The following is a 4,774-nucleotide window of genomic DNA, read 5'->3' on the forward strand; positions in this document are numbered from 1 at the left end:
CAGTAGTGTGATTTGCCCTGATATACTCTGTCTACAGCATCACTGCTGTTCTCTTAAGATGAATCAGGCTTCAAGCTTCAGCAATTTTGCCAGTGCTCTTAGTAGAGTAATGGCTACTATGATTTTGTGCTACTTTATCAAAAACAACCCCAGACTTGTTTTTACTCCTTTTCACTAAGGTAAATTCTGATGCACAGTAATTCTCATCCATGGAAACCAATGGGTACCATTCCATTTATTTAACCTAGCAGTTGTGCTTCTGGGAATTTGCCTAAAGAAAGCACTGGGCAAGTGCAAAAAGATATATGGGAAAGGATGTTGCAGTCTTGGAAATACCCTCCTTCCTATAGGAATTACCTCAATGGCCATCACTGGGAGATTAGTTGAATAATTTTGTTACGTGCTTTTAAGGCCATTAAAATTTTGCAAACCTGGAATATGCTTATGTTTTTAGGTGAAGAAAAAACAGGCAAAGGAATAGTATATATAGTTTATTCTTTTTTTTCCTTAGACCCAAAGTATCAACACTCACTATATGACATTCTGTTGATGAAAAAATTGCCATCATTGTAGAATTATAAATTTTTGAATCTAGCTATCTATATCTAAATGCATAGGAAATATTCTGGAAGGATAGCAAAATGCTGGGAATAATTATCTCTGGACAGTAGAATTATAGGTGATTTTAACTTCATTTTTGCTGATCTGTTTTTCAAATAATTTTATATAATTAATATTCATTAAATTATTTATAAAATAAGAAAAAATAAAAAAATAAAAAATTTTAAACATAAATAAATAGACGATATAACTATATCATTGTTTCTGGAAATACCACTTCCTCAATGAAGCCATTCTTAACTAAATGAAACAGATATAAGAAATTCTTTCAATGATACATAGTTTAAGCACACAACTTATGTGGATCCACATTGGTCACAACATGTACTGACCCCTTTTGCTTGGATGGGACACCACTATACAATTATTATTTTTAAATCATAGAGCTGCTACTACTGAAAAAGTTCAGCTTATTTGTGCTTAAAGTCCTTATATTGCCTAAACATATTTAATTATCTTTATTGTTACCATTGTTCCTAAGCTGGTCCATCCAATCTAATGAGAACCTTACCTTATTTTTTAGGTACTTTGAAGTAACAAGATCATCCCACGTATGACAGATAGCAAATATAAAAGGCATCAATTGAGGACCTACTATTATCTGTTTAATTATTTTTATTAATATCACTTATTTCTATAAAATCAATTTATGAGACAGAAATTATCTCCATTTTCAGAAAAATAAATATGGACTTGGGAAAGTCAGTTGATTTCTGGCATTATAAAGTTAGTCATTGGCAAAGCCAAGACTCAGACCTCGGTCTGTTGATTTTAAATCCCATTTCTTTTCTCATTTCCATATTCCCCAAGAGGAATAATAAAGCACTAAATACATTTGGAAACTTCCCATCAAAATTGTATCTATGCTGTCCATGGAGAGCATTCTTTCAGTCTGAGTTCTTAGTTGCAAACAACAAAACACACTTTAGTCAGGAATAAGCTGCAAATCATGTTGTAGGACTGCCTGTAGCTGGATCCACACAGCACCCATCAGAGGCACAAGCTTGAATTTTGGACACACTTTGGGTCACATTCTCTGGGATCTTTGCTATGGCAGCTTCTGAAAACTCCATGACCACAGTAATCGAGACGATGTGGTAGAGGTGAAGCAACAGATAAAGAGATCAGTGGAGCAAAACAAAGCCCAGAAATTGACCCACACAAACATAGTAAACTGATTGTTGACAAAGGACTAAAGGCAATTCATTAGAGAAAGGATAGTCTTTTCAACAGATAGTTCTGAAACAACTGGATATCTACATGCAAAAAAAAAAAAAAAAAAAAAATCCAGAACAGACCTTATCCATCTTACAAAAATTAAGTTAGCATGGTTCAAGACTTAAATGTAAAATGCAATACTATCAAACTCCTAGGAGATAACATAGGAGAAAATCTAGATAACTTTAGGTTTGAAAATGGCCCTTTAGATATGACACTGAATGCACTATCCGTGAAAAAAAAGTTGATATGTTGGACTTCATGAAAATTAAAAACTTCTGTTCTGTGAGAGATACCGTCAAGAGAATGAGAAGATAAGCCACAGACTGTGAGAAAATATTTTCAAAAGACATAACTGATGAAGGACTGCTATCCAAAATATACGAGGAACTCTTAAAACTCAGCAATAAGAAAACAACCAACCTGATTAAACAACGAGGGCAATAATCTGAACAGACACCTCACCAAAGAGGCTATACAGAGGGAAAATAAGCATATGAAAAGATGCTCAATGTCATACTTCATTAGAGGATTGCAAATTAAAATAACACCTATTAGAATGGATAAAATCCAAAACACTGGCAACACCAAATGCTGGTGAGAATGTGGAACAACATGGACTCGTTCATTGCTGATGAGAATGTACAATGACACAGACTTTGGAAGACAGTCTAGCAGTTCCTTATAAAGCTAAACATCATTTTATCATATGATCTATCAATTTCATTCTTGATATTTATCCAAAGGAGTTGAAAACTTATGTCCACACAAAAACCTATACATGCGTGTTTATAGCAGCTTTGTTCATAATTGCCAGAACCTGGAAGCAACTAAGTTGTTCTTCAATAGGTAAATGAATGAGTTGTGAAAAGACATAGAAGAACCTTGAAGGTATATTACTAAGTAAAAGAAACCAATCAGAAAAGGCAAAAGTATGGAAGCTGTAAAAAGATCAGTGGTTACCCGAGGTTTGGTGAGAGGCACAGATGAATAGGTGGAGCACAGGTGATTTTTAGAGTAGCAAAAGTATGGTGTATGAATACTAAAAGGATGAATACGTGTCATTACACATTTGTCAAAACCCACAGAATGTATAGCATTAATAGTGAGCTCTAATGTAGACTAGAGATTTTGGTTTATAACAACGTGTCAATGCAATTTCATCAATTGTAAAAAATGCACCACTCTAGTGAGGGATGTTGGTAGTGGGGGAGACTGTGAGTGTATGTGGGGTGAGTGGGTATGTGGGAAATCTCTGTACTCTTTGCTCAATTTTGCTGTGAACCTAAACTGCTCTAAAAGATAAAGTCTATTATTAACAAACAAACAAACAAACAAACTCCATGACTCTTGCCAACAATCATAAAACTCTCCCCAAATATGGATTACATGTGGAGTCTTCTCCCTCCATCATGTAGAAGCTTGGATGAGCTTCTACATCCAAGCTCATAGAGGTGGTTTGACTGGTTCAGTCTAAGTCATGTGCTGGTCACGGGTTTGATAATGGAGTTCTCAATTCTACCTTGGGAAACAAAGCTATCATATGGGAGCTTCCATAGACATAGGAGGCCAGCCTGCCACCAGTGTGGCAAGTGTTCACCATAGACACTAATGTGAAAGGGGGAAAAACCTTACATTAAAATTTCCAACAGATAACTCCATTACAGGCACAAAATCAAAATAATTCACTCTTTTCTGCATTGGAGGGAAAAAATGTCTTCTCTATTTTGCTATTCACTTCCTTTAACTTCTCTATGTTCAATTTTTCAGGTGTGTGTTTGGGGGGTTCCTGAAGAAATGCCTAAAGTGCACCTGTAACATTTCCAAACTGCTTGTGATACATCCACTTCTAGGAATTATTTACTACAAAGGCTAGCATTTCTTCCCACTAGCATTCTAAGTGGAAAACAAGCAAAGTTTACAGGTTTATTAAACCCTTTTCATGTCAGTTACACAAATGTAATTACCCTTAGCAAATTTATTTTGACTATCTGAGAAAAACTCAAATGCTGGAGAAATACTCAAAACATTTTTTTTAAATGTTAGAATGATCAACTAACTATACCAGTGTAAGGATTATTTCATCTTTAGCTTTGAGAATAAACCAAAAATTAATGGACTTGGCTATTCCAATTGGAAATAAATTATACATGGATTCAAGAAGTTCCTATAGTAGGAAAAATATAAAAGACAATAAGAAAGGAGGAAGGAACAAGAGGAAAAGGAAGGACAGGCTCTGGGAGACTAGAGGCTGGTGCAGTTAGAATGACTATCATTACTTTAGACCATGGGTTGAGACCCAGAGAAGAATAATCATGATCATAAAGAGAAGAGAAACTCCTACAACTTAATAGAAAAATCAACAACAACAACAACAAAAAAAACCAACAACAACAACAACAACAAAAAAAAACCAAACCCAAAACTCTATTAAAAATGAACAAAGGACTTGAATAGACATTTCTCTAAAGAAGACATACAGATGGTCAACAGGTATAGAAAAAGGTGCTCAATATCCTTACATCAGGGAAACGTAAATAAAAACCACAATGAGATATCATGTTATACCTGTTAGGATGGCTAATATAAAGAAATCAAAAGATAACAAGTGTTGGTGAGGATGTAGAGAAATTGGAATCCTTGTACATTGTTGGTGGAAATGTAAATTCATGCAGTTGCTATGGAAAACAGCATAGAGGTTCCTCAAAAAGTTAAAAATTAAAAATTAAAATTACAACTATCTTATGATTCAGCAATCCCATGTTAGGGTATATATCCAAAATAATTGAAGGCAAAATCTTGAAGAGATACTTGTACTCCTGTGTTCATTGCAGCATTATTCACAATAGGTAAGATATAGGAACAACATAAATGTCCATTGATCGATGAATGGGTAGAGAAAATGTAGCATATACATGCGACGGAATATTATCCA

At 34.5% G+C, this 4,774-nt stretch overlaps 1 non-coding gene across 1 annotated transcript; it reads right to left on the bottom strand.

The window, feature by feature from the left end:
• Positions 1–503: 503 nt before the first annotated feature.
• On the bottom strand, positions 504–573 carry LOC138391163 (small nucleolar RNA SNORD56). The gene has a single exon (XR_011234777.1). It is a non-coding gene; the product is annotated as a small nucleolar RNA SNORD56 (small nucleolar RNA).
• Between the last annotated feature and the right edge of the window lie 4,201 nt (positions 574–4,774).

This window comes from Eulemur rufifrons, chromosome 8 (assembly GCF_041146395.1).
Source record: "Eulemur rufifrons isolate Redbay chromosome 8, OSU_ERuf_1, whole genome shotgun sequence".
Taxonomy (NCBI): Eukaryota; Metazoa; Chordata; class Mammalia; order Primates; family Lemuridae; genus Eulemur; species Eulemur rufifrons.